Here is an 8674-nt window from a genome sequence, read left to right on the forward strand (position 1 = left end):
TTGAGTACGGCATGAAATACCAATCTCATGTTCGAAGAAATTCCTAGGGACCCTGATATTTCAATCACTCTGAAACACCTACAAGAGGACATCATTGTTGTTCTTTCTGTTAGAGGTGTTCTTGCACATGGGGCACATATCTACCATGTGGATGCTTTGCAGCTTATGCACAACCACAGAGAAGCACATGGGTCACATATCTGCCATCTGGATACTTTGCAGCTTGTGCACGATTACAGAGAAGCACATGGGGCGCATATCTGCCATGTGGATGCGTCCCAGCTTGTGCACGACCATAGAGAAGCACATGGGGCACATATCTACTATGCTTCGCAGTTTGTGCACGACCACAAATAAGCACAAGGGGCACATATCTGCTATCTGGACGCTTCGCAGCTTGTGCACGACCATAGAGAAGCACAAGGTACACATATCTGCCATGTAGATGCATTGCAGCTTGTGCTTGGCCACAAAGAAGTACAAGGTACACATATCTGCCATCTGGATGTTTCGCAGCTTGTGCACGACCACAGAGAAGCACATGGGGCACATATCTGCTATGCTTCGCAGCTTGTGACACCACCACAAATAAGCACAAGGGGCACATACCTGCCATCTGGATGCTTCAACCACAGAGAAGCACATGGGTCACATATCTGACATATGGATGCACATGGGTCACATATCTGCAATGTGGATGCGTCGCAGCATGTGCATGACCACAGAGAAGCACATGGGGCACATATCTGCCATGTAGATGCGTTGCAGCTTGTGCTTGGCCACAGAGAAGCACATGGGGCACATATCTGCAATGTGGATGCGTCGCAACTTGTGCATGACCACAGAGAAGCACATGGGTCACATATCTGACATATGGATGCACATGGGTCACCTATCTGCAATGTGGATGCGTCGCAGCATGTGCATGACCACAGAGAAGCACATGGGGCACATATCTGCCATGTAGATGCATTGCAGCTTGTGCTTGGCCACAGAGAAGCACATGGGGCACATATCTGCAATGTGGATGCGTCGCAGCTTGTGCTTGGCCACAGAGAAGCACATGGGGCACATATCTGACATGTGGATGCTTTGCAGCTTGTGCATGACCACAGATAAGCACATGGGGCACATATCTGCCATGTGGATGCATCACAGCTTGTGCATAACCACAGATAAGCACTTCTTGTAATAAAGTGACACCTGTTTTATTTTGTGTTATATGGGTGAAAAACACTATAAAAAATCCAAAAACTGAAAAACTTTATATTTTGTTCGATCTTAATGGGTGTTTTTTCCCAACGATCTTGTGTTTTTTGAGGCTTTACTACCACGTTAGTATGTTTTTAACAGGAACAACTGAGGGGACAGTCTACATTTCCCATAAATTACAATGTAGGTGATTTTCCAGATTTATTTTTATACCCTCCTCTAACAGTGAAATAAGATTCAATCTGCCCTTAAAACAAACATTTTCATTGGTGTGGCAAAATATTAAAACAAGAGAACAGTGTGATAACTTCAGACTCTGCAGATGAGTAGAAACATGGGCACACTGATGGTGATGTACAGGCAGGTCTACTGTGTATGGTGTTTACGCCTTTATAATACACACACTAAAACTTTTATAACATAAAAGCAGTAAAACTGTAGCAAACCACATAACAATTTTCTGACAAAAGCCACATTTTGACTGTGGTAATAATATTGATCTGTGATCACAGCTTTGAGATTCAAAGGAACAACATTTTTAAGACAGCTTAAACAAAGTCAGTTGGATTGATTACCAGATACTTTCGCTATTTTTGCCTGCCTATGAGCAGTATATGACTAATTTAATCAGTGGTACATAACTAGCCTGTGTAGGAGAGGGTAGTCTGACATACATAAGATTGGTATTAATACAATCATGTATTCAGTGGCTCACCGAGATGCAGACACTCTTACCTGCCAAAACAGCACGTCAAACAAAGGCCCTGCCTTATATGTACATGTATGAGAGCTGCAATTCTCCAGAGCAACCACACATGGAATGGCACCAAATGTGACATCTGGGCTCTGAGCATTTAAGGCAATTTGGAACATGGAACATGTAATCAACTTCCTTATGCTAGTTTCCATGGAAACTAAAATTTTACAGTTACTCCCTACAGTATTCTAAACAAGAATTTCTCATAATCTTTCAAGAATCCATCAATATGGATGTAATGGTGCAGCAAGATGACAGAATGAAGCTGTTAGCAGTACACTGCAATGATGTCCAGTGGCAGGACACTTCACATTTCTCTTTGGAAACAAAGCTCTTGCTGATCGTAACTTGGATACCACCTGAAAGGGGTCCATTAATTCATTCTTCAAAAATAATCTTTGTTGAGGAGAAGCCTGAAAGCCTCACAGCCTCACAGCCTCACAGCCAAACTGGTCAAATATTCTGTCTGGGATTGGTCAGATCTTTTGTTGAGGAGAAGCCTGAACGCCTCACAGCCAAACTGGTCAAATATTCTGTCTGGTCTTGGTCAAATCTTTTGTTGAGGAAAAGCCTGAAAGCCTCACAGCCAAACTGGTCAAATATTCTGTCTGGGATTGGTCAGATCTTTTGTTGAGGAGAAGCCTGAAAGCCTCACAGCCAAACTGGTCAAGTATTCTGTCTGGTCTTGGTCAAATCTTTTGTTGAGGAGAAGCCTGAACGCCTCACAGCCAAACTGGTCAAATATGCTGTCTGGGATTGGTCAGATCTTCTGTTGAGGAGAAGCCTGAACGCCTCACAGCCAAACTGGTCAAGTATTCTGTCTGGTCTTGGTCAGATCTTTTGTTGAGGAGAAGCCTGAACGCCTCACAGCCAAACTGGTCAAGTATTCTGTCTGGTCTTGGTCAAATCTTTTGTTGAGGAGAAGCCTGAATGCCTCACAAACAAACTGGTCACATATTCTGTCTAGGATTGGTCAAATCTTTTGTTGAGGAGAAGCCTGAACGCCTCACAGCCAAACTGGTCAAGTATTCTGTCTGCGATTGGTCAGATCTTTTGTTGAGGAGAAGCCTGAATGCTTCACAGCCAAACTGGTCAAGTATTCTGTCTGGTCTTGGTCAGATCTTTTGTTGAGGAGAAGCCTGAACGCCTCACAGCCAAACTGGTCAAGTATTCTGTCTGGTCTTGGTCAAATCTTTTGTTGAGGAGAAGCCTGAAAGCCTCACAGCCAAACTGGTCAAATATTGTCTGGTCTTGGTCAGATCTTTTGTTGAGGAGAAGCCTGAACGCCTCACAGCCAAACTGGTCAAATATTGTCTGGTCTTGGTCAGATCTTTTGTTGAGGAGAAGCCTGAACGCCTCACAGCCAAACTGGTCAAATATTGTCTGGTCTTGGTCAGATCTTTTGTTGAGGAGAAGCCTGAATGCCTCACAGCCAAACTGGTCAAGTATTCTGTCTAGGATTGGTCAAATCTTTTGTTGAGGAGAAGCCTGAATGCCTCACAGCCAAAGGGATAAAGGCGACTTTCTCTTCATGACTAACAAATTAAGTTTTAGATAAGCAAACTAGTGTTCCATACCTCGACCCTTTGTCTCCTTCAAAGGGTCTGTTCCAAGAAATCAAATAGTCTAACAGCAGACAAAATAAATTGTTGAAATATATTTCAGAATTTTCAGAATTCAGAATTCAGAATTCTCAGAACGCCTCACAGCCATTTACATGACGATTCAATAAATGACCTTTGGCAAGTTACTGACAAACTTTCTCATGTGTGATGAACAGACCTCCAAACCATATCTTATTGGTGGAAAAATAGTGGTCTTCAGTGAACTTGAGACTGTCCAAATGGCCTTATACGTACGATCGATGTTGGACGCTTACTGTCGGCAAGGCTTTCACAAACAGCGAGAGAGAGAAACTACAAATTGTGGTTAGCATTCGTGTACCTGACTCTGCTCCCTATACTTACCTCAGGATCACTTGTCACAGTTTGCAGTACTGTACATGCACATGTAATATGAAATTCTGAGATTGTCCGTATACGGGTGTGTTCTTGCTTCAGGGCCTAGATTTAAGTTATGAAAAGTTTGTTTCCTGAAGTGCTAGTAGTGTTACCGGCAGGTACCTGAATATCTATCACAAGTACATAAATATCTATCGCAGGTATGTGAATATCTATCGCAGGTACGTGAATATCTATCGCAGGCATGTGAATATCTATCGCAGGTACGTGAATATCTATAGCAGGTATGTGAATATCTATCGAAGGTACGTGAATATCTATAGCAGGTATGTTAATATCTATCGCAGGCACGTGAATATCTATAGCAGGTATGTGAATATCTATCGCAGGTATGTGAATATCTATCACAGGTACGTGAATATCTATCGCAGGTACCTGAATATCTATCACAAGTACATGAATATCTCTCGCAGGTACCTGAATATCTATCACAGGTACGTGAATATCTTTTGCAGGTACATGAATATCTATCGCAGCTACCATTAGTCACACTATGGTCACAATAGTTACGTGTATGCAACACTAGCAAGGGTCTCAATTGTGAAACCGTCTTCTGAATGCTTCAACCCCACATGTATACCCAGTGTGGCAGATAGCCCAATAGAAACATCACAGCACACAGGAACGTGTAACTGTAAAAGGAAACGTGTGCCAGAAATGTCAGTCCGAAAGAGAACAGCAGAATGTGCTATTTACAAACTTAAACATCGTGAATCAATGGAGACATGTAAGAGACCTGTCTGATAAGTTCAGTGCCAAACACCAATGTGCCAACAGAGGGTCTGTGGGAAAAGTCAGCCATACACACATTGCCAATCCCAATCAATCTGTAGGCTTGGATGAGAAACGAGGCACTGACAAATTATAGGTTTTACTGTCAGATTATATATGTTATACCATTTATTACAGAGTACTTAACTTTGGATTATGACACTCAGCCTGGTGAATGAAGACTGGCAAAATTTCTACCACTATGACAAGGACACTAGCGTCATACTGTGGAACAACAGAACATTTGTAAGGCCAGAGAAACAAAGTAAAACAGGCTTTATAGTATGTGGTATTTTGATACCTTGTTGATCTGTTCTACATTAATTCTCTTCACTGAGGGTAGCATCCCAGAACACAAATCCTGTGTTTCATACACAGGTGCGCATATAAATTCTTCATTTCTTGTATATGATTTATTAAATAAACACTCTGACTGTAGTATGGATCTAATTACGAATAACTGTACTCAATGTTGTAAAATTCCTAAATAAATTTGTATATCAGTATTATTATTTTCCACTTTAAGATTCCTTTTTCAGACTTAGTACTTCTTTCTTTTTGGAAAACTTAATAAAATAACAGCTAAGACTACATACGTATTCTCAGATCTTGCTATAAGATCAATCCTTAAACACAATATAACATGCTGAGCCCTGTTCATCACATGGGAGGAAAATGTGGCGGGATTCAAGCTGACTTATATCCATGTCAGACACTGAACAAAGCTGGTAGCTGCCAACAGGTATGTATGAATGAATTGATCTATTTTGATGATGATTCCACCCAGAAAGTCAGTCAGGCTGACCTGGCAAGAAAACAGAACAACTGAAAGACATGGCCAGACAGATGGGAATGATGAGAGCATGGCACAAAGCAGCCAATCTGCTCCAATTAAAACTGTGTATGCTCTTGTTCTTGAATTTCTGCCAGAGTAAATATTTATGTGTCTACATTTGTTTGGCCCCATGAGGAACTGACTAGAACACTTATAATAATTGGTAAGATTAGCAATCTGTTCAAAAATATTATATAAATCTGTGAAAAGGTTTAACTTTATGAGTGGAAGATACTTGTGACCTATGATGAGTCTTTATAGGTAAACCCTCAATGTCAAAGAAAAAACAACTCAAGGAATTCGTTCGTATTATCACAGAAGAACACATCATTTGGTGTTAGTCAAAATCAACTCTTCATAAGACCAAGAATAAAGTTTTACACAAACATTACAGAAATAATGATAAGCTTGTGAACACAAGTGAGCTACCTGTATACGTACATGGTCATGTCTCAAAATTGACAGCTGTCCCCGCAACTGTCCCAAACAGCAAGAGGAATATGGTAATGGGAGATTCTTTCAGCATGAATATTTTTTAAAAATTTATACTATTGACTTTGTTTAAAATACACTGTATACTTTCCTTGTGAAAAATGCAAACAAGTTAGTAGATTTTTAAAAAAATATATCTGATTGGTGTTAACTGAAATTCCTGCTTTAATATATATATCTATACATGTACAAACTTGTCTGAGAGCATGTACATAATCTCCACAAGCTCACAAGCAACCCCAACTGACTTTTCTCCAACGTATTAATCACAAATGCCAATAGCTTCATCTCAGTTACAGGACAATATGAGCTGTTAATGTTTCAGATAACCAAACAGTTGTGTACATCATAACACCGTTACACAAGACAAGTATGTGCAGTTAAGCTATAATTACAATTTCTATTTCAGCTAACTTGGTCTCACAAATGAGGTAAGGCACATGTATGTAATATAACTAGGATTGTTAATACTAGTACAAATTATTTTATTAATGAATTAATATCTGTAGCAGACTAAACACAACTTTTTGATAGCATAAAAGACATGAAACACTGTTATCAACAGTTCATTGTGATCATTGATAGTTAAACAGCTGGTTCTTTGCTCATTGTTCCATAATCAGATGTTGTATTTCAAGTCGTAACCTTACTGTTAAAACAGCAAATTCAGTGGTGAATAATCATATGCGGTGTTAAAAACCTGTTACAATAACATGTGACACTGTTGTGAGCAAAGAAAAGTAACCTGTCTCAACTGTCTTACCACTAACACAGCAATGCATACATATTTGGTGAGGTATCAGTTACAGCTACAAAGTATTTAAAACCAAAACATTACACACAGAATTCAATTCATTTATCTGATTTCCTTTAATGTCATACTCAAAGACTTTTTGGCTTACACAATGATGGCCAGATTTATGGCTGAAGAACTTTAAAGCACTAATTGAAATCATTCTTTTTTGACCATACATCATAAAAAACTAGCCAAACTTGAAGAGTCAGCCATCTACAAACTGATTCCCAAGTTGACTTAAATACATGTAGCTTGCCATTCAGAGAATCTCTGCTACTTAATTCAAATCATTCGTGACTCTGATGCTATATGTCCAGCATGCACAAAATCAACAGAGACTTCCAGTCCAATACATACAGATGCCCATGCCGGCAAAGTCCTGCCGCCACTGAAGTATCATGCCAACAACACCAGACATGACACCCCAATCAACACTCACATTGGGTTAACAAGTCCTGCTTCCTTGCTCTAACCTCTCGGTCCTGAGCACTACAAGACAGCAACAAGTACCATTTTTAAAGTCTTTGGTATGACACAACCCGGGTTTGATCCCATGTCACGGACTTCGAGGCAGATGTTCCAACCATTAGGCCACCAAAGCAGTCTCAATAAACAGAGGCAAAATAAGAGTTAGGTGGAGGGTTGACAATATTTCAACCATATCTTCGCATATGTAAACTAGTGTTGACAGCATAGTTCTCTGAGCATGAGCAAATTTGAATAACGACAGAAAAAATAGATCATATAAGGCTGTATTACCCCAGAGAACATTGTATTCTTGACACTTTTGGCAGAATTATTTCACACCTAATACTACAATTGGGCATGCAATCCTGCACTTGAAACTTAATCAAAATACCTGCTGTTACTGCCTAGAAACTGGTTTGTGTCCTGTGACAGATAACACACTTAATTTCTATTTCATGCTGAATCTATCTCCATGTTTAAGCTCAGCCACATTTTAGATCTCGTAGATATAAATACCACACACAAATCTGGTCGCATAATACCTCAGGATAGAACACAATCTGTTGCCATATATTGACAGAGATTTTCGAGTATGGTAAAGGATACTGTTGGTTCGAATATTATTGATAAACCTTCATAAATCTACTACTAGAAACGTTTCCATACCGTGAGAGTATATAAATTGTTTGTAATAATCACCTGAATATAAATTTAAGGCGCGTAATAAAGAACATGCAACACCTAGAAATGGGCTGTCGTATAAAGAAACAGTGTGTATTATGCACAGATACATCGGTTACGCCCCCTGACAGAAAAACCCGGCACGGTCAGTATCTAAGGAATGTACGGTAATTATGAGATATATCAGGTATCCAACGCCAACATCACAGAAAACAGGAAAGAAAATGCACTTGAAACATAATTCAAAAGTCATACCTTGGCAAATGATGCCACAACCAAGTTGTTGCACACAGCGAAATTCCCGTCAGATTCACCAAAATGGCTGTCACGTGACGTCACAATGCCATTCCGAGGCTCATTAATTTGGTCGGAAAACCTCAGCTATTTTAAGCAAAATAAACTCTGTCACCAATATACTTCATGTTTTGATTGTGGATCATCTATGGGGATTTACAAATGTCAAATACGCTACCAAAGAAAAATGTGAAATAAACAAAACTTCCAATAAGCTATGCTATTTATTCCATATGTTTTAATCATGTGTTTGTGAAGTTTAGTTTTTATTCTGAAGGCAGAGAATCACCAATCCGTCTGAACGAATGGAGATTTAAAAGGCTGAGCACATGAATTTTTGACGTCAT

The 8674-nt window shown here is 39.7% G+C and overlaps 1 protein-coding gene across 4 annotated transcripts in view; it reads right to left on the reverse strand.

Moving 5' to 3' along the window:
* The window catches only part of LOC135466593 (synaptosomal-associated protein 25-like), an 86969-nt gene extending 78608 nt beyond the window's left edge, over nt 1–8361 (reverse strand). For 2 of the 4 annotated variants that reach the window (XM_064744162.1, XM_064744165.1), the window contains exon 1: nt 8289–8361. The gene's annotated coding sequence lies outside the window, so the exon portion shown is untranslated. Of the gene's footprint in view, nt 1–8051; nt 8067–8288 lie in introns of those variants that run through there. The other 2 variants (XM_064744163.1, XM_064744164.1) reach the window with 2 other exon arrangements.
* Nucleotides 8362–8674: the final 313 nt, after the last annotated feature.

This window comes from Liolophura sinensis, chromosome 6, assembly GCF_032854445.1.
Source record: "Liolophura sinensis isolate JHLJ2023 chromosome 6, CUHK_Ljap_v2, whole genome shotgun sequence".
NCBI lineage: Eukaryota > Metazoa > Mollusca > Polyplacophora > Chitonida > Chitonidae > Liolophura > Liolophura sinensis.